The 22,522-nt window shown below is 42.2% G+C and overlaps 1 protein-coding gene across 2 annotated transcripts in view; it reads right to left on the bottom strand.

The window, feature by feature from the left end:
- Positions 1-22,522, bottom strand: part of MICU3 (mitochondrial calcium uptake family member 3) — a 119,423-nt gene that overhangs the window by 86,781 nt on the left and 10,120 nt on the right. The window contains exon 1 of one of the 2 annotated variants that reach the window (XM_019526258.1): positions 13,195-13,287. The exons of the other annotated variant lie outside the window; for it this stretch is intronic. The gene's annotated coding sequence lies outside the window, so the exon portion shown is untranslated. Of the gene's footprint in view, positions 1-13,194; positions 13,288-22,522 lie in introns of those variants that run through there. 2 annotated transcript variants of the gene reach the window in all.

Raw genomic sequence — 22,522 nt, 5'->3', positions numbered from 1 at the left:
CAGCCCCCCCCCCCGGCCAGGAAGAGCCTGGAGCGGACCCCAGCCCACAGCTGCAGCCTGCCCTACCACACCCCAATCCAGGACACATGTCCCAGCCATGGTGCGTGCAGTGTTGAGAGCCGCTCAACTGGACAAGCCATGGCTCTACCCCACGCCCCGCCCCGACTGGGCAGCACCTACCCCAGCCCCAACTCCACACAGAGGAGTGCTGCCATTACAGCAGGGACTGAAGGGCTGGGGCTCAGCTCCCCCTGCCCCACACCCTCAGCCCTGCTTCTTCGAGGCAGAAAGGGATGGAAGGAATAGATAGGCACGGTGGAGTGCCGCCATGACAGCAGGGATGCAGGGGATAGTGCAGAGGAGCAAGGCCAGCGCTGCTGACCTTGCCTCCCTCCCACCCCCCCAGCCCTGCTCATTGGAGGTAGCAGCGGTGCGGGGTGCTGGTGGCACAGTGCTGGCTTTGCCCACTCCGCTCTGGCCTCGTCACCACATCCAAGGGGTGGCCTCATTCCCCACCCCCCCTTGCTCCTTGGAGGCAGTGGCGGCAGTGGCCAGCTTCGTTCCCACCATCATGGCGGCACTCCTTCCCCACCCGAGGGGGACTGGCACAGCAGAGCACCACCATGATGGAAGGGATGGGGTGGGGGAGGGAGGCCAGTGCTGGTGGTGGGGCAAGCTTTCCCTTCCTCTCCCACTCCTGAACATGCATGGATGTGTGTGGACAGTTGCTCTATCTACAAATAATAATAAAGTAAATATTAAATATTATTAAAGTAAATAATAAAGTAAATATTTTATTTCTCTCATTGCTGCACATTTGCTCTCATGGTCCTTTGTGTTCTATATATAGAGATATCTATATATACTTATATATATACACTTAGATACGTATATGTGTGCGCGCGCGCACACACACACACACAAACACACACACAATATATATCAGGGGTGGGCAAAATGTGGTCCACAGACTGGTTGCCGCTTGCCAGGCCATTCTATCCAGCCCATGGGGCCCCTAAAAAATTCAGAAAAATAATATTTATCTGCCCTGGGCTGCCTGTCATGCAGCCCTCGATGGCTTGCCAAAACTCAGTAAGCGGCCCTCCACCCAAAATGATTGCCCACCCGATTTATATGAATAAAACAAAGCTTTTGTGACACTTTTTCTCACAGTAATAGTTCCCCTTCTGTCTAAGTATAAGCTGATCAGTTTTCACACCTAAAGGTTTATTACTAAAATTAGATGGATTGACCTTAGACCTTTATCCTTAATGCTATATCCACCCTTACACTTTCACTTCAGTAATGAAAAGTTGCTATGGACAGCATTGACTTAGTAGCTAATACCATCAATGCTGCCATGCTCTCAGGAAACAGAAAAGTTCCCTTTCAAAGTTATTAAATGCCTAAATGGAACAACTTCATATGGTGTTCTGTGAAGGTTGTAAATGTCTGCAGTTCTTGAACTTCTGAGTTACTGCCAAAGCACTTTCATCTCATCTTGTGGCTGCAGGTAGACATTCCTCTAACCCACACGCTCAAATGATATTATTTTATATAACACACAGTGTTAGCACCAATTACGTTAAAATACCATCTACATTTAAAACTAACTAGAATCAAATCACAAAGGATATCCATGCTAATGCTTCTCTCTTCCTTTTTTGCACTGTCATATATCATATCATAATACTCTACCACACCATACCATATTGTATCATATCAGGTTTGAGAGCTATGTAACATATATACAACTGGCTTCTTACATGTTCTTTGGCTATGTAGTTAGGAAAGTGTCTCTACAGAAGCAACATCATGAGAAAAGCATGAACTGATAATTTTTCCATCAGAATTGTAGATAAAAAACACTACATCAAACATGAAGTTAGTTAACCTACCAAAATGTAAAATTACTAACCAAAAACTAAGTAACAAGGTTTGCTTTGCCACCTAAAGAACTGTAAAGCTATTAAGGCAAAGGCAACAATTAACAGATCTTTTAACTACAGTCTATATTTTTTTAACCAACCCAGAAACTGGTCAAATAAAGTTTGTTTTTAAAGAGGAGTCCAAACAGTTCTAACAAAGAGAACAAACTTAAGAGATGTTTGCAGTTAGTGTCCACCAAGAGATAATAGTCTTAAACTACAAATGGAAGTCAGTTTTCAAAAAGCTTTGTAAGAGTAAGGTTTAGATTTCAGTGATTAAAAGGAAAAGATACATTTATACTGGGTGGTCAAAAATGTAGGCTTTTCTGCTTTCTGTTTTCCAAACAGTAACTGTTTAGTTATCTGAAAAAAAGTAAAACATTGTAAGACTACAGAGATGAAAAGAAAGCAAGCTTCTTCCAACTTGTAGTCCTTACCATGACTGAAAATTTAAACCAAGCTTGTTGAACAGATGTTGAGCTCATAAATAGTTTAAAATGTCTATAACTGGTTGAATATTTCCTTTAGGAAAACTGTGACAACAGTTTTCTTGGACCATAGGTCAGAAATACAGTAAAAGCCAACAAAATGAATCTCACTAGGCCAATCTAGCTACATTTGCTGTCAAGTTTTTCAGTTGCTAGCAAAAGCTGTGCTGCCTCCTCAGTTCTTAGTGGAAGTTACTAATCATGTAAAATTACTAGGTGGGAAATTTTTCAAAAACTGAAAAAAATAGTCCATAATTAACTGTTTAAATTTAGATTTTATAACATTTATGATTTTTTTCTATACATTTTAGTTATTTACACTGATAAACATACTTTGCAAGCACATAAATAAAGGCATCGCTAAGCCTTTAATGGAGTATTTTTCTTCCTTGATTTGGCTCTTCATGTGTACCAGGAAAATCTTACAATCTCAGGATGGCCAGACTTGTTTCTAGTAATCAGTTAAACATCTTTTTAAAGTACACTGCAAACACTTGCTGTTTTCTATGTAAAGAAGACTAATGGGAAGCTTCAGATATATATTAAGGAAACAGTCAAGGAGGAAGGAGGAGGGGCTGCCTCCCATTTATTAAATACAAAACATACATCAAATATTAACTTCTGTTAGCATACTTTTAATGAGACACTTTCCAAGAAAATGAATGTGTTACAATTCAGTTCTTTCCTTGCCTCTTAACCAAGTCACAGATTGTGAACTAAGGAAGAGAGATAAGGCTTTTCTAGTGACATCTTTTAATGGACCAAGTTGGAAGAGCAGACCAAATTGGTATAGTTGGAAGAGCTGTTGGACAACTTTTGGGCATCAGGTGCCCTCTCTTAGGTCTGAAAGAGAAGCAGATACACGCTGAGCTAAATATCAAAGACTCCATGCAAATTCAAACAGTCTGCTTAGAGAGATGGAGAAGGGCTGTGAACTACAAATGAAGAGGTGTAAACAGGTGTAACCTCTTAATTCCTAGTTCACAGCTCTCCATCTCTCCAAGCAGATTATCTGCATTTGCGTAGAGTCCTGCAAGATCTTAGACATGGATGAAATTTTATTCCATTCAAGAATTTTGCTGTTGATTGCAATAAGGCCAAGATTTCATTGTGCACCTGTTTATAATGCAACTAATTTTGAGCATTAAGAGCACCAGCATTACTTGACTCTAGCTGCTATCATCTGTTATTCAGAGCCAAATTAAGTGTTGTGCCTGCTAACGGTCCAACATGAATCCAAATAAACCTGTAACACAGCCAAACAGACTGTATTAGAATATCAGCTTTGTATATTATGTAGATGTCTACTGTTCCTTTATATATGTGATCAGCAGGGATCCTGGTTTTCCCTGATAAAAAAACAAAAATTGTAAATTCTCTGATTAAAAAAACCAAATCCGTTACAGGTGTCCCTTGATTTATCCATTCCCACCGAAAGGCACATAAATTAAATTTGCATAAAGTGAACCCACTTTATAATGTAACCAATAGGGATAGATTCCCATGGCGGTGAGTGAGGGAGGGAGGCTGGGACTAGGGAAGGGGCGGCGGGAGGGGTGCTGCTCCTAGGGCTACACGAGGGAGCAAAGCATAGGGAACAGAGTGGTGCTCACCCCAGACCCTGCTGCAGCGGCCCTGCAAGTGGCTGGTGCCAGCTGCCTGCAGTCACTGGGCTGCACCATGTTCCACCTGTCCCCCTGCGCCTGGGCTCCAGCTGTCTTCACTCACCACAGCCCCTGGGCTGCACCATGCCCTGGTGCAGGCAGCTGTTCTTGGCTGCTGCTGGGGTCACTGCAGCAGGGGCTGGGGTGAGTGGGAAAAAGCAGAGCCCCAGGCACCACGGGGCACAGTGCAGCTTGTCCACACTCACTCTAGTCCCTGCTGCAGCAACCCTGGGAGCAGCTGGCACCAGCTGTGGAGGGAACTGTCAGTAGGTGCGGGGGGGCGGGGTGTGCTTCTTGCTGCTCTGAGCCTACTACTTGGCACAGCCCACCCCGAGTGCCAGGAAGAGGCCAGTGCCACTGCTGGCCCCAGCCGGCAAGAGCCTGACAAAGTCCTGCAGCCCCCACCCCGGCAGGGTGCAAAGCAGTAAGACCCATCCCCACCCCTCAGTTCTTTCTAAAGCTGGCGCCAGCCGCTCCCGGGGCTAGCACAGCAGGGGCTAGGGGCAGACTGCAAAATTCGTGGGTTTCTCCGGTAAAACAAGAAAACCGCGTTTGCCTCTGCTAGAAGGTAAAATCCACAGTTTACTCTGTTTTCCCATGGGAAATAGAAAACCCGGATCCCTGGTGATTAGTGAATAAGCAGGATATGACTTGGGAAGATTCCACATACTTTTCAGTGAATGGGGCAACAAAGTATCCTTGGGAAGAATACTGTTTTACTTTACAGAGTTCTCTCTTCAATATTAGGGCTGCTTTCCAATACAAGAAAACATTCATTACACCTATGAGCCTTTTTCTATGAAACTTTTAAATACTAAAAATGAGTGAAGCATTTTCTTTTTACAAAAAAATACATGCAGGTCCTCAAGAGAGGCATACATCAGAACTTCTGTGCCCTGGGCCAGTGACAGTTGTTGCACTGTCATCATCAGCCAGGTTGACAGTACAATAGCTGCTATTTTTGCAACCTTCTCTTCCCAACTGAGCCCCTAGGGCTGGTGCCCTGGTTCTGCCCCCAGGTTTGCTACTGGTCCTCAAATACAGCCTTCAAACACAAACCTCTTCAAACATTCATTAAGGGAACCTTTTCCCAATATTCCCTATAACTCAAATATTCCTCAGCCTCTTTAGAAGTTCACAACACAAATGACCAGGAAAGATAATTACATTATAATTTACTCCTGATTTCACTCTTACACATTTTGACCTTTGATATTTTAAGTTCAGGAATGAATTAAGTTTTACTGAATCATCATTAGTAACAAATCAGATGGACCCATCTAACAAGATCCATAAACCTAAGCAATTACTGAAGCCTGAACTGTTAGGGACACTAGTGCTGGAGATGCAGGGAATAAGATTCAGAAAGATTCCAATTTCTATTTGAAGTTCTTAGAGCTTATCCAAATGAAATCTCTTAGTAATTATCACCAATCTTCAAAAACTTTCATGAAAGTACATCTCTCTGACAAACAAAAGAAAAGAGATTTTTTTTAGACTTCTGTTTACTAATCCTCTTGGCAATCTTGTCTACTAATTACAATGATCTTGTATCACACTATGGCTCTGTGCCTTTTAAAATCTGGACACAGCCATTTCCTTCAAGCACACTGTCATGAATCTCTGATTAGCAGTATTATCTTAATTTTATGAACAGCAGGTTAAGTCTGGTTTACCTGTATAAGCACATCTGCTGACGTACGTTGCTTAATAGGATTTTCCAAAACAGAACCAAACAAAATCTAGCTGCTACCCACAAGAATTCTCTTTCAGCTTAAAAAAACCCCAACTAAACACCTCTATTTACAAATAAGAAACTGTTTAAATGGGGGCTAAAGATAAAGTATGTTTCAGCAGGTGCATCTACACGTACAATTAATGCACACAAATAAACTCTGTAGCATATTGCTCCGGAGTTTTTTGCTCCCAGGAGCACCATTTGAACATGCGCCCAGGAGCAAAAAGCTCTGGAACATATTGCTCTGGAGTTTATTTCTGTGCAGTGTGTGGAGCCTAGTTGGAGTAGCCCAGACTGGCAGGGAACCCAGGGATTCAACCTGCCAGCCAGGGCTGCTCTGACTGGGCTCCACATGCTGCAAAGTTGTTGGCTGAGGCATCAGGATGCTTCACTGAAGCGGATGCCTGCTTGTTAGCCCTACACAAAAGCACCCTCATGCCTCATCCAGCCCCTCCACACCATGTGTTGCCCAGCTGGAGCAGCCCTGGGATAGCAGGCTAAAGCCCTGGGTTCCCTGTCAACCGGAGCAGCCTCTACATATGAGGTGCTACGCATGAAAAACCTCTGCAACAGGGCAGTACTTGTATTTTACAAGTATTACCCTGCTGTGGAGTTTATTAGTTTTGTGTGTCCTAACTGGCGCACAAATGTAGATGCTGAGACATATACTGTGCAGTAAATTAGTCAACTGCGCAATAAACATCTCATATAGACACACCAGTGGAGCCTCAATAATATCCCCAATTCTTTTCCCATACTTATAAAAATTCAAATCCTAAAAATCTGGTAATGAATGGTTAAAGGATCTAGCCAGTTGGGGTTTCTCCCATCTTTCCTATTTTAAAAAGTATGCAACTTTTGAGAGGTATGCATCTTTAGTACTTTTAGAACAGTTGATGGATGACACTGAAATACATAGAAACAGAACTATTTCTAAAGAAGTTTTGTATTTCTAAATGTCCATTTTTTAAGACTTCTAAAGAATTAAATAGGTTTGGTGTATAAGGACAGCAAAGGAGACCTTCTTTGACAGACCACATCAAAACAGGACTCTCTCCTTAAATCTGCAGCAAGCCCATAAGAGACTTACGCTAGTTTGGGGGTCTGGTTATACTAAGATGGAAAATAAAATAGTAGATGTGGGAGGGGAAGAATTTTAATCACATTCAAAACTTCAAAGTATCTATAGGTTTAAGCAGATTCAAAAAACTTTAAAGTATCTACAGCTTTCTATCCAGAAAATTAAGCATTTTCAATTTTCCTGTGGTCCCCTGTGCCACAAGCCATATATACCAGCAGAGTGTAAACTATTCTCTTCAGACACCCTCTATATCCTGCCAATAGTCTCTTATCTCTTTAAAAACATGCTTATTCTAAACTTCACCCCCCAATTTTAAGACCCAAGTGCTCCATGTACCACCTGCCAAATCCTCAAGGTCCAGTTCGTAACCTTTCTGGTGTTGTCACTCCAATTACCCAATCTGCATGCCCCAAACCTTCTGTATCAGTCCTTCCCTGGATCAGCAGACAAAGAACGCAGCAGCTTAACATTTTAAAATACATATTACTTATTACATACATAACTTTTTATATATATGGAAACAGATTTATAAAGGTAAAATTCTGACCACAGCCAAAGGTAGCAGAAAAAAAATAAGGTAGGTGAAAAAGCATCACTTCATGATGCACTCTCCTGAACATTTCCCCATCCTGATGCAATATACAATTTAACACAATGTTTTATCTTGAATTTCTTCAGCCTGATTCAAAAACAAATAAGAAAAGATGGTAAATAAAACCAAAGCTTGGTTTGTTTCAGCTGAGAACACTTGGAGTCCTCCAATTACAAAATGTCTTATAAGCAAGAATGCAAATGGAAAGTTCTCTAACTATTTTATACAACCTACATTGATTCTGAACTCCTGAACCTTTTTCAGACTGGAAAAGATTAGAGAGGAACAGAAAGTAATCTTAACTGTAACCCCTCTTTGTATCCCTGCTTTAGGCAAGTCATTGCCTGACTACCTAAGGCTAGAAATACATGTTGCCAAATGAAGCAAATCAACTGTGTGCTAGGATGTGTCCTGGCACAGCTGATCCACTTCACTGTTGAAACACATGTTGCCCACTGCCCTGCTTGTTGATTTGGATGAGTGATGTGTTCCCCACTTACAGAGACACAACATGGGAGTCTCTGGTGCTCAGGTCTGTAAGCAGGAAAACCCCAGCTGAGATGACCTGGAGATTGTAAGGCCATGTCACTTTAGGTGGGGAAACCCTAGCTTTTCCTGCTTACTAAGACATGCCCTAGAAACTCCACCTGGAGCAAACAGGATTGCAACACAGTCTTGAGGGACACCTGGAGAACCCTAGTAGGGGAACCCAGACAGGTGCTCCTAGGACTTGAGGGTCCAGTACTGCCTGCCCCAGGAATGGGAATTCCCAGGGCAAGCGGGACTGAGCCCCTGAAGCATGGGGAGTGCCTGCCTGGGGTGGCTAGAGCACACAGACAGCTCCAAGCTGACCACACTCTCCCACCATAATTCTAACTGATATCTATTGCAATAAAGCAGCACAAATTCATACTACTTACGTCACAAATGAATACTACTTATGTCACAAACTTTAGGCATTTGTGGTGCAACAAAAGGTACAGCTATAACTTCTATAAGTTACAGGTGCTTTGCCTTTGTGTCACAAGTGCCACATTTCTATAGCAGCACAAATGTGTCATCTGCTTCCACCTTAAAAAAGTCATACAGATTCTACAAGATGATCTTGCTATTATAGAGACTGGCAATTCTCCCAAGTGTCTCCCCAAATTCTAAACTATATTTATCCACAATGAAGGCGATAGCTCTTGAGCAACCAACAGAAAGAAAGATCAAGATTGAAGGCACAAATATTTTTTCAGACAAAATGAAGCAAAGGGAAAACAGAAAACATTTCCAAAAAATCACTAACAAAAATTTTCCGAACTTTACAGTGTTTTCTCATATTCTTCCAAAGTTTAAAGAAATATCTCATCCTGGCATGAAATGTGATATATACATTTTCCGAGCAATTCCTTTTGAAGTGACAGTTTGTGTTGGGATCCAAAAATGAGTTTTACAAAGTTCCACCCATGACTAAAAAGGATATTGCTACTTCATAGTAATGTAAGATATTTTCAAGAAGCAAGAATATATAACATTTAAAAACATTTAACCGTATAGAATGAACATTTTTTTATTCATAAATATTAATGAAAATGTGCATGTTTCAAAGGATGCAAAAGAAAGAATTTTTTAAAAATGTGTATGGTATGCAGCAATTTTAACAAGAACAGATATCCCTCATATTCCCATGACAACCGTGAAATGTTAAATATGATCCCTTCTGTCTTTTGCATAAAAAGATACATTAAAATGACTTTTAAAGTGGATTATTTATTTTCAACACCTGTAAGAAAACCAAGAGTATCAAACAATCCACCAGAGAGAATTAATTCTAGTCTCTAGTTAACAATAGCAGGGATTTAAAAAAAACCCTGAATAGTATAGTGGCAACATCTTTTTAAAGGGACACTATCTTGCCTTAGATATATTTGCCTCCTAATTAAGCATCACTTACAAACATATCCTGAACACCAAAAAAGACTGAAACATTAGCAGCTTTCTGGAATAAGTCTTACAAAAGTCTCAAGATCAAGTTATTTTTATGCAACCTAAAATATGTCCATAATGATTAAGATGTTCCTTACTAAACAGGTATGTTAGGAGCTAAAGAACACTCCAGGTTCCTGAAAAATGTTTCCAGAAATATAGCATTTCGTGTCTCTGCTCTAAAAATAGTGGTTTTAACATTATTGCTGGTCTCATCGCCTACTGGCATCTTAGATCAACAGATATCTTTGTTCAGGACACCTGTCATTGTTATCTTATTTAACATCAACCAATCCTGAAAGCATCCCTTTTACTATTATTTTTAGATAGACAATTTTACTGTGTAATATTGCTGCATTTGCTGTTAAGCAGCTAGTGCCTTTTTGACCTACAAATACCTGCGCTTCTGAAGTAAGAGTATTAATTCTTGTATATAAACAATTTGCATGTTGGGATATGGACAAGGGTTTAGAACTTACCACAGAACAGCTGAAATGCAATAACGGTTCCCGTGCCTGCCATTATCCCATGGTAATGAAATGGTAACAAATGAAACGGTTTAGTTTTTACAGTAACTGTTGTGTAGCTGCAATTATCCCATAGTAAATGAAACTCACTAAAGGCAACCCTCTCTTAGCGCATTTAATTGGTTCCTGAAAAACCAAGCATTAAGCAAAATGCAAGTTAAGCAAGACTGCAAGCATCTGATGACCCAAGATGGCGACCACAATTGTTTTTAAATGACCCAAGATGGCAACTGCGAGTGTGTAAGGAAAGAGAAGAGCCCCAGAGAAGTAAATTGGTCCCACCTGAATTGCAAAGAAGTCTGCAGGGCTCCTTCCTCACCTGGTGTTTCAGGAGGGGAGGGGAGTCAGCCAGAACTCCAGGATAAAAGGAGAGTCAGGGCAGGCAAAAAGGGAACACCAGAAACCGAAAGTGGCTGACTCAAGCAGAGAGACGGCAGGGAGAGCCAAAGGCACTGAGAATGCAACGGCAATCGGGTTTAAGAGAAGCAGAAGTGGAGGGAGCTGCTAGAGGAACAAACCCTGAAGGAAACGCCTGGAGAGAAACTGAAACTGCCCTGGGGCAGTTTGAAGGTACCGTAAAGCCCCTTATTGGCAGGGCTGAAGAAAAAGGGTACCATAAAGTTGGGAATATAAGGGCAGGAGAAGTGCCAGTTTGTTTTCGATCTCCTTTTCATTAGAGTGAGAGGGAAGTCATCCCAGAAATCCACTGCGTTTGCAACTATCAGGACAATAGGCCAGTAAAAGAACTGGCTAGGATTAATGGCAGGTCTGTGCAAGGCTCCAAGCCGAGTGAAGTACAACTGGACCTATCGGGGGCTATTGATTGGCCAGACCTAGAGACCCACAGAGCATTTGTACTGCTCGGAGGCAGATTGTTGAGACTACTGAATTAACACCTGGTGGAATGAGCGAGGGCGTCGGGGTTGGTGGAGCCCTCATTACACTAAGACAGATTTCAAGCGTGAAAGCGTCAAAACCCACACACCCCGGCATTCTATTTTCTCCCATAACAACAAGTCGTGGCAGGTGAGATCATGGACATGTGGGAGAGACCAGCAAGATGTTGCAGTGGACTTCAGCCCGCTAGCTAAGGTGCTACAACTGTCTTGGTGCAGAAGATAGAGTAAGAAAGAAAAAAAAAAAGAGAAAACAACTCAGACAAGGTGATGAGCACCAGAGATTGACAAAAAACATAGAACGATAGAGACAAGCCTCTACCCCAAACAGGGGCAGAGTTTTGGGGTGAAAGCCCGCCATTGGACAAAGCGTTATAACGAAACTCGCTGTGTGCTAAGTGAAATCAGTTATCAATTTAAAATGAGCATTATAGTGAAATAGCATTAAGCAAAACAGTTAAGCAGGGGTTGCCTGTATCTCTCACTTGAATTGTATCATTTACTCATATCCCAAGCTGAGCAAATTTGTAAATGCTTTGGGAGTGTGATGGAAGTTATTTTATGTAGCCTGTTCACATCTCTTTATTGCTAAACCCCAGTAAAAATGCCAAAATTTTAGAGGCCACATTCACATTCTGTTCTCCCCTACAAAACCCTTGTTTCATCCAAACTCATTCCTTTCCTGCAGTTTATCTGTCTTCTTTGGTGATAAACAGAATAGACATGTCTCCGAACCTTGAACAAAATTGTTCCCATGAAAAAATTTCCATATAATGTTACCCAAGCTGGTTTAACTTGAGGCTTCTCCCTTTAGGCCTCTTATCTGTCCCTCTGAGTAAAGAGGGATGTTCAGCCCTTTATATCACTGAGCTTGTTATAATGAGAACTATTTAGTCTCAGTAAACAGGTGGGTCAGTAAAACAACTCTGTACCATCTTTAATATATTGTAAACCAGGATACCATTTTATACTCTGACAGTAAAAAAATAACTCCTCCTGTGTATTTGTAAATCTTCAATACATTTGAAAGTAGCACTTAAATACTACAGCTCAGACTGAATGGAAATAGATTGTTCAGGTAATAAATGACATCATTATCCTTTCTATATGCGACACAAAGGAAAGGTTCAATGCCAAGTGTTAGTTTCATGTTACACTCGGTCACTAATTCAAAAGTTTCACTCTGTGGCAAAAGATCTAGTTTTCCCATGGAGACAAGGTTAAATGCCAGATAAAGGATTTGCTGTTAGAAAATTAGGAAAACTGATGCCTACAAGGTGATAAAGCTCTAGAGAGGTAACCTGAAACAATCAATTATCTAAACCCAGAACAATACTTTAACTTTCAGCACCCTAAAAACATCTACAAAGGATAACATGAAATGGATTACACTCTATTTATATAAGGCAAGAAAAAAATACACTATCATATGCCATTTCCACATGGGGTATGGAACTGCTATGCTGTTCTATATCACATCAGTATACCTTTTACTTTTTTCAACTGACATAAAGAAAAAGAAGACTACTATGTGCTTTCAGTTAAAGAAGCTACTACTTGCTACTAGGAAGTATCTTTTGCTTGCAGTCAAATATGCATTATGTTATAATAAATTAGTCTTTTAACAATATAGTTTTAAAAAGTAGGTTTCTTTGAAATTCTTCTTGAAAAGTAATCTGTCTACAATCAATGAGATTTTGTGAAAATTATTAAAATAAAAAGGGTTTCAAAGCAGTGCTGTACTTAGCTTCCTTGGTTTATATTTGGCTTCAGGCTTATTTAATACGCTTCCACGTAGATAAAAGTAGTATAATTTTGTCTTCATGTTGGGTGGCCAAAAGGTTAAACATCAAATTCTTAGTTGTGGGAAAATCCCAAAGTAGACAAAACTATTTTGATGCTTGGAAAAGTTATATTTCTAGCAAAGACTACTAAGATGTGCAGCCAAAAGCCATTAGTTGTTCCCTCTTAACTGTGAGTGAAGGACATTGTTCTATAAAAAATATTTATAAGCATAACAAGCTGTAATGTACTTAAAATATTGTGAAGAAGGTCTTGTTCACAGCAGACTCTTATATGAGACATCCTCATGAAATGAGTGTTTAGCTCTAATGATATCTATTCTAAAAAAATAAAAATAAAAATATTAGCATTAAATATTTTACTTAGAGCTCATAAAGAAGAACTATTTACCCTACAGTAGTACAAGAGGTAGTCTATATCCATCCTATTACGTGCGTATATGCACCTTGTGCATGAGACCACTATTTGTTTTAATAGCAATGTCCATAGGAGCCTTGAATGCCTACCCATCTTTGTCTTTCTCTTTGAAGACTCTGAGGGCAGAGTAGTCTCAATCTTCCTGGAGGCCTTTTGTACTTCAAGGCCTGTACTGTTGAGGATTCTTAAAAAGGAAACAGAAATTGAATCACAAGAGCTACACTGACAACATCTTGAAGAATCTGTCCCTTGTCCTTCAAAGGACTGAAAGTGGTATGAAGCTTGCAGTTCACTGACATTTTGTAATAAGGTAACAGTCACAAGAAAGACCATTTTGATAGGAATGTGGTATGTAAAGTAAGCACTCTGATACTGATTCCAACAAAGGCTCCAAAAATTTTGGGATTATGTCAGAGTCATGTCTCTGATGGAGGACAAACAGCAAAGAGGCATCTTGAAGAGTTATCCTATATGGCATTAGAAGATGAAGTCAGACAGTACCTGAATGTGACATGAGGTATCACAGATACATACACAAACGAGGTGAAAATTATGCAAGTCAAACTTTCACCAGAGTGTTTCAGGAGCAGAATGGCATCCAGAATCTTCTATGGTATAAATCTAAAGAGTCAATATTGCTCTACATTGCTTAAATAAGCAAGCTGTCCCATATCAGAGAAGTCAGTCTTTCTAGGGCAAAGTTTCTCATACAATGCAAAAAACTCATGAACTTGTAGAGAGCTCTATCAATAGTAACCAATCACCCAACAGCCAAACTGATGGGTGCAAAAAACTGCAGGTCTGAATGCATTATTTCACCTTGATTCTGAAATATTGTGGGGAAAATAGGCTGGAGAAGATGAGGAGAAGGAGGGCTCAACAGATACCTGTAACAAATTCAACAGAAAAACTTTATGCCATCATATGATGACAGAAACAGGCACCAGTTTTCAAAGGATTGACACGTACTCTTTCGACACAGTGACACATACTCTAAGAATATTTAAGTTTGTATTGATATTAAAAAAAGTAGTTGTAAGAACCTTTACTATCAGTAAAGTCATAGGCTGCGAGACCCAGTGGGTAGGCCACTGGGGAAAGGCAGAATCCAGAAGTGGAGCCCCAGGTACCCAAAGCAAGGGGTAATTCCGGGAACGGTCAAGGGTACGGGCCAAGTCAGAGTTCTAGAGTCAAATTACCAAAGCCAAGAGGAAATTCCAAACAGCCACAGTCCAGAAAAACAGATAAGCAAGGTCAGAAGTCAAACCCTAACTGACTGTTGTCTGTAAAAGCCAGCACAATATAGTCAACAGCATAAGCATAAGGTTTTGCTGCTCAGACCTGATGACGCTCATTGAATTCTATTCCAACTATATGGTTGGTTCAATAAAAGATATCACACTAAGAAATCTTTACCTCTTGCATAATTCCTGAACCATTGAAGCCATAATATTGGAGTTCCCAACACAGGGGTTCCCAAACTGTGGTACATGCACCCCTGGCGTATGGTACGCAAGACATCTCTGAGGGTATGTGGGAGAAATAGTGTATGGCAGACTTAATTTTCAGTATAATAGTTAGCATGCAAGGGGTTAAAATATATGTTTTAACGGGTACGTGGGCAGCTGGTAAATCTGGAAGGTGGTATGCAGTAAGAAAAAGTTTGAGAAACTCCACTCTAGTGCTACCATAATTATAGAGTAACAGAAAAATGAGGTGGGGAGGGACATCAGGAGGTCGTCTAATCTAATCACCTGCTCAAGGCAGAACGATCCCTGTCTAAACCACAGAGATGTGTGGTAGTACATTTTCTGGAAAATTTTCCGGCGCTTAATTTTTCCATGGGAAATTTTCCATTTAAAAAAATTCATTGTTTCATAAAATTTATTAGTAACAATGCCTGGATGCCAGTATAATATTAGGCAAGCTTGGCAGTTTCAAAGTTGTAATTAATGTTTTTCAGGTGATTATGCCTAGGAAGCATGTGAGAGAGTATATATATGTTTTATTGATTTGTAAACAGGAGGGTAAATACACTCACATAATAATCCAAACCAAAAATCAAATTATGAATTCATCTAATTGGCGAATACAATGAAGACAATATTGGCAAACTGCAAAGCCACTGTGAAAGTATTCAACAATCATCACGTTGCTAATCAGACTTTGAAGAAATTACAGAAAGAGAAGCAGGGGAAGGAAAGGGCACCTTTATTGCCAGGAGAAACTAGATGGGGCTCTGCTACAAAGTTTGTTGCACACAAAGAACTGTTTGCAGTAAGCTTCAATACAAACACAGTATCCCAGATTATTCCCATGAACATTCAGAAGCAGATTCTCGACAATGAGGTGTTCTGGGTTCGAGTGCAAGGAGCATTCAATTTGCTACTACCAGTTTCAGTGGCTATCAAGAAACTTGAAGGAGATACACCAAGCCTTTCAAATATTCCAGAGTTATTCAGACAACAGAATGAAAATCTAATTATCTTTTACCTTTCTTCACCTCTATCCAGAAGAAGTAGTTGTAAAATAAATGTTTACTAAGAGATCTGAGTTTTGCTCTCATCCAGTTCATCAGGCAGCAAACCTTTTGGATCCTCAACACAGAAGACAGCATTTATGAGAAGATGAATTATCTACCGCTCTCAATACAATTATGGAAGTAGCTAAGATTGTCCCCAACATCAACAAAATAGCCGTGATGACAGACATTGCCAAGTACCATGCAAAAGAAAACGTTGGAGCAAAGACATCATTTGGCAAGCAGCAGAGAATATGTCTCCTCTCACATGGTGGAAAGGCTACTGTAACATCCGACTGTTGTCCAGTATTGCTTTAAGGATCTTAAGCATTCCACCAACAGCAGCTTCTTGTGAACGGAACTGGAAGGCTTTCAGCTCAATCAAGACAAAAAAGAGGAATAGACTAACAAATGAACGCACCACTAAGCTTGTTTCCATTTCTCAAAATCTTTTGCTTCTGAAGAATCAGTCAGAGGCACAATTAGTGAAGAACATGCAGTGCAATGAAAAGTTGCCCTCCCCATAGACTCACTGGTAAAACCGTGCTTTAGCAAAAGAGAATGTGGTTCAAGTAGTTCTGAATCAGATTTGCCTCAATTCCATTCTGAAATGGAACTAATAAGTAGTGCAAGTGATTCTATAGATAGTGACAGTGACACTGGAGGCACTGCAATGACCTCAGTAGAAGAGAGTTAAACTCTGTTGAAGTAAATGAGTGAACAACCATGGCATATAATGGACAATTCTTTGGGTGTGCTAAAAGCGTGTCAACAATTTTCAGTGCCTTCATTTTTTTTCTTAAATTTAAACAAACATTGTAAGTGTAGTACATGCTATTGTGTATTGTCTTTACATTTTTACAAGTATTCCAACTAATTTTTTCTACATAAAGCTTTGAATTTGTTTGAACATAACATTTAAACTACAATAAGTGTGCTGTATTTAATTTTTTTTTCCTAATCAAATATTTCAGTTCAAATACTTGTAGCTATTAGGACATAAAATTAACATGGGGGTACTCTTTTAGTTTTGTTTACTAAATATAAGTCAAATAAACATGCTAAATCAGATCACACTCTATTTAGGGCACTGGAAATTTTTCCAATTCAAAATTTTCTGGAAAACCCACATCTCTGCTACATCATCCTACGCAAGTGTTTGTCTAACCCGGGGTGGGAAAATACAGTCCATGGGCCATATCAGGTCCAACAATTGATTCTATCTGACCCCTCCCTCCTATCCGGGAGCCAGAGGGAGGGCTGCCCCCTGTGCTGTTCTGCTCTGCTACAGCCAAGGCCAGGCCAGGCCAACAGAACTCAGACTCCTTCACCCCCCTGCATCCACGCCCCCACCCCCTCGCCTGGTTTCCTATTAATGCTGCAGCTGTGAAGTCCTGGCACTGTGGCTACTGGCAGCCAGGCCTGCACAGGATGGGACGTGATGCGGTGCACTGAGTAGCTGTCCTGCTAACCAGCCCACCATTATGAGCTGCTTCTCCTGCAGCACCACTAGTCTGTGCTGGCCATGGGGTGGAGTTTGGCTTGGGGCAGCTGCCCCTGACTTTCCCAGTGGGGCATGGTGGTAGCAGTGGTTCTTTGCAGCAGGTGGGTGGGATGGGTACTTGTTGGGCTGCATTGCACCCTATCCCTTGTGAAGGCTGCCAGAGGCCACAATGCCAGGATTGCACAGCGGCAGCACCAACAGGAAGCTGGGCAGGAGGGGATGGATGCAGGGGGTGGAGGAGTGGAGAAGTCTGCATGTTGTGCAGCCCAGCCTGGCTTCAGCTGTAGCACAGTGGAGCAGCACGGGAAGCAGTCCTCCTTCCTCTGGCTCCCAGCGGTGGCTGGTGGGCTGGATAGGAAACCGGTTCAACAGGAACCTCCCTGCCTCTACCTGCACCCCCCGCCCCAGCCCTCAATGGCTCACTGAGCCCTCCAACCCAAATAATTGCCCACCCCTGGTCTGACCTTTTCCTAAAAAACTTTCCGGGGGGAAGATTCCATCACCTCAATCTTTAACCTTTAGTTCTTCCTAATATCCAACCTAAACTTCTACTCCTGCTCCAAGTCCCATCACCCAGACAGAGTTCACTTTCCTAACTTTAAAAGTAACTGAAGAGCAAATTTTCCTAAAAAATAAAGTTTATTTGGATCCTTATCTTTTGAGAGAGATTTTGCAGGTCCAAGTCCAGGCTATGTCAACTATTCAAGAAGAACAATAACAAGGAACCCAGGGCAAGACAATTATAAAAATATTTTAATTCTTTTGGAAGAACCTGATATCTATACATTGCTAGTTTGGTTCAGATGTTGCCAACAGGGAGGCAGGAGGAGTCCACAGATTGTATATTTCCATGACTTCGTAATACTAGATGCAGAAATTCATCTAATTTATATGACTGTTCTTAAATCAATTTGAAAGGTCTTTCCAAAGCCTCTGCCACCCTCTTAAGAAGATTTTGAAAAACCTTATAAATCAACTACTGTTATACAGACTGTTGAAAGCGTTGCTTCATCTGCTAGAGTATGAAAAGCCAAAAAGAACACAAGGATATTTTGTTGTTCCAACATATTTTCATTTTTATTTGGCAGTTTCTGATCTCCTCTTCTGACATCCTGATAAGCAAATTTAAGGACCTGTGACAGTTGATCTGTAGAAGATACTTGTTGTTTCCCAAACTAGCGTAAGAAACATGCTAGTGTTCAAGTACTTGGACCACAAAAATTATGAGGCCATGAACTGAATGCCAAATGATCACAGCATATAGAATCATAGAATTATATATAGAATCATACGATGCAAAAGAGAGAGCATGCAAGATACACCCAAACTGTAAGGTCTGTACTGAGAAAGAGGTGTACTTCTAGTCATGGTTCTCTGTAGGATCAAGAGAACTGTGAGACCCTAGGAAAGGGATTCCAACTGCAAGCAAGAGACAAAGTCTGAGAAGATTAAGAAATTCCATAGAGGGTACAGATCTTCATAACGTAACTGAAATCCAAGAAGTATCTATTATGCACAAGTGGTGTTCTACAGCTGGGGGTCCAGAGAGAAGAGATTCCACTATATCATTTGGGCCCGTGTCTCCAGAGGTTCTTCAGGGCTGCTGAACACAAGAGAGAGAGTCCATGGGCTGTCTCCCTCCACAGATGCACACACCTTGTATTGGAAGTTCACTGCACCCGATGCCTGGTCAGTTTCAGCTGGGAAAACCTCCTCAGTTACAAGAGCAGCACTGCCACTTCAGGGTGCCTGGAAAGGATGCCTAATATCTTCTTGCCCTGCAGTCCTTGGCTGAACAGTGCCAAAAGATGCAGTTCCTCCTATGCTGACCAAGGCACAGCCACGGTCTATCTTGGCATGCTTCTTCCAGCTCATGTATCAGCCCCACCATTCCCAACAGTATAGTGCACCATAACTGAAGCCCTAGGAAGACGCCTCCTCAAGATGTGCTACCTACTCTGCACCCCTTTGTGGCCTTCTGTGGGACTCCCTGCAAGCCATGTACTAATGCTTCTGAGTCAGGAAGATGAGCAGCAACGTTTAGGGGTGTGTAATGTGGGGGATATGGGACAATTAGCAGTGGAAACAGAACTTTTGAGTGAGCTGTGCCACCTTTGTGGAGATTTGTGCCAACTGACCCTATCACTTGAGCAGCAAGCCACCAGCATAAGGGTATAGTGCACCAAGGAGAACTAAACACCCATTGCCATCTGGAAACTGGCAACCCTCAGTTGCCTTCGACCACTAGCCAACCATCTCAGCATGGGGAAGTCCACATTCAGCACAACATGGAGCACCATCCAGGTCCTGGCACTACGGTTCCTCACCCTCACCAACCCACAGAAGGTTACTGCTGATTGTGTTGGCATGGGCTTTCTGAACTGTCAGGACCATCTTCATTGTTGGCACATACATCATCATTCTGTGCCCTGTCTGCTGCAACCTGCATTATGTAAACTGCAAAAGTTTATTTTCCATCATGCTGCAGGATGTTGTAAACCACGAGAGATGGCTTACATGTCACCACCAGCTAACTGAGCAAGGTTCACAATGCCAGTCTTTAGAAACTCCAGCCTGGTACCCCAAGTGACGCAGAAGAAGTTTGCCCACAGAGATACTAGCATCAAGGTATAGGGGATACCTGTGCCTCCCCTGTCTCATGAGGCTTTACAAGGGGCACCTGGATGCAAGAAAGGAAATGTCAACTGCCAACTGGGAGACTATCACATGTTTGTTGAATGTGCTTCTGGGCACCTCAAGCCATAGTAGATGGCACTGGTGATGTGTCTGGAGGCCACTGAATACTACCTGCCCTGAATGGGTTTCTCGACCTACACTGTGCACAACAGCTGCAAGAAGAGGGATGACTTTCTGGAGGCCTCTGCAGCAAAAATTCTGTGTTTAGGGAGCCAAGCCCATAGGACTCAATAACCATCATGGTGCTCTTGTTAGGGATGTCCTGGCAAATTACTTTCAGTAGTAGCTGGCCATAGAGCATGAGGAAGGCATGACCAAGTAAAGATTAAGCCATGCATAGGACACCTCATAACCGCAGAATGGACGTATGAACAATTGTTGGGGGATGCTCATCAGTAGTAACAGGAGGGCAGTCAGGGAGATGGTTGTCAGGAATATGGAGTTGGCTGTGAGAATCAGGGAATGGTGGGGCATGATGCCAATGGGTTCATCTGGTATGAAGTTAAGAGGATGGTCAATCCAGATGGGCCAGGCTGCTTGACGTCAGTGGCATTAGAGTTCTGATGTCCAGATGGTGGTGCTCCTGAACAGAAGGACTCTTCCAACTTGTCTAGCTCTCAAAAATTGTATCATACAACAACTGTAACAGTCAGGCAGGAACAGAAGGTTTTTCCAGTTTCTACTAATTTATAATCCTGTGGTAGGTGACATCAAACTACTCACATATTAAAAGCTTACAGTTATCTGCAAAGAAACAATGGTCACTATATGAAATCAGCTCAACCAGTTCAGATATGAAAATAAATCAACATAATCTCAGTGAAGCTGGTAACGATGTCCCTAATGAATGTTTCCCAATATTTCCATTAAAGGACCCAGTATACAGTTACTTATAAATTTACTGATCATTGACCATTTTTGCTGAAATTTTACATTCCAGGTACATGTCCCAGATCAGGTTTTTAAGTTTCAGCAAAAAAATGGCTCAGCCACGTCCAAAAACAATACTAGTGAAAAATAATTTTAGCAGGGGCAAACATGTATCTTTAGAAGTTTCAGCAACTCCATGCTTTGGACTAGGGACTTAAACTTTGAAAGAGAAGTCACCCTAACGTGAGGGATTTTATTTTTTTCTACTGTTGTGAATAAAATTATGAAGTTATAAAATATAAAACATAGGATCACAGGAAAGTAGGGCTAGGAGGTACCTCATGAGGTCATCTAGTCCAGCCTCTGCTCAAGGCAGGATCATCTCCAACTAAACCATCCCAGCCAAGTGTCTGTCCAACCTGCTTCTGAAAATTTTCAAGAATGGAGATTCCAAAGTGTCTCTAGGTAGCCTCTTCCAATGCCTGACCACCCTCACAGGCAAAAAGTTACTTCCTAATCTCCAACCTAAATGTCCTTTCCTGCAATTTGTGCCACTGCTCCTAGATCTGTCCCCTATTGCCACAGAGAAGAGTCCATCTTTATCCTCTCTATAATCATCCTTGAGTATTTGAAGACTTATCACATTTTCTAATTCAAATTTTCCAACTCAGTCTTCTCTTCTCCAAACTAAATAACCCTAGCCTTTCCTTGCAAGTCTTATTTCCCAGGCCCTTAATCATTTTTGTCATTCTGTGCTGGACACTTTCCAATCTACCCACATTCTTCGTGAAGTGTGGGGCCCAAAACTGGACACAGAACTCCAAGTGAAACCTCACCAATGTTGAATAGAGCTGAAGAATCACTGCCTTCGATTTACAAGTGACCCTCCTATTAATACAACAAAGTATGCTGCTGGCCTTTTTACAACAAGAGCTCATGATTGGATCTACTATAACCCCCAGATCCTTCTCTGTAGTACTGAAATCTAGCCACTAACTCCCTAATCTGTATTTGTACATGTAATTATTCCATGCCAAGTGCAAGACTTTGCACCTTTTCTTTTTGAATTTCATCTGATTGCAGACCATTTCTCCAGTCTATCCAGGTCATTCTGAATCCTAGCCCTACACTCCAGGGCAGGGCAGTCAATTATTTTGGGCGGAGGGCCGCTTACCCAGTTTTGGCAGGCTGTCGAGGGCTGCATGGGTAGTCCTACCCCTTGCCAGGTGTCCCACCCCTTGCCAGGTGCCCCGCCCCCTGGTCACCATCTTGGGACCAATGTCCCAATGTCTTGGGACCAATGTCCCAGGGCCAGCACCGGTGGGGCCCAAAGCGGGGCACAGGCTGGCAGAAGTCTGTGGAGCCGGGCTGGGCTGCACCAGCAGGGAGAGGGGGGAGCTGGCGCAGCTCCATAGAGCCCCTGCCTACTGGGACCCTGTGCTCCTGCTACCCTGCTCTGGACCCCACTGGCACTGGCCCTGGGACATCGGGGTGGGCTCCATGCTCCTGCTGGCTCCTGCACCTGCTCACTCCCAGTGCCCCCCAGCCCCGTGGTACAGGTGGGGAACAGTGCACAGCCCCGACCCCCTGCTCACAGGCAGGAAAGAAGCTGGTGCTGAGTGTGGAGAAAAGCAGCCCCTCGCCCGCCCTGTGGCCGGCACTCTCTGCTGCAGGCACTCGCAGTCCACGTAGGACTGTCTGGAGCAGGCACAGGCAGTCCCATGTGGGCTGCAAGCGGCTGCAGGGCGGGGCGCCAGGCACGGGGCGGGCAAAGAGCCGCTTTTCCCTGCACTCAGCACCAGCTTATAACCCAGCCCCGCTGCCA

This window comes from Gavialis gangeticus, unplaced genomic scaffold (assembly GCF_001723915.1).
Source record: "Gavialis gangeticus isolate Ggan-Ray unplaced genomic scaffold, GavGan_comp1, whole genome shotgun sequence".
Classification (NCBI taxonomy): Eukaryota; Metazoa; Chordata; order Crocodylia; family Gavialidae; genus Gavialis; species Gavialis gangeticus.
This window is presented reverse-complemented; position numbering and strand designations above follow the sequence as displayed.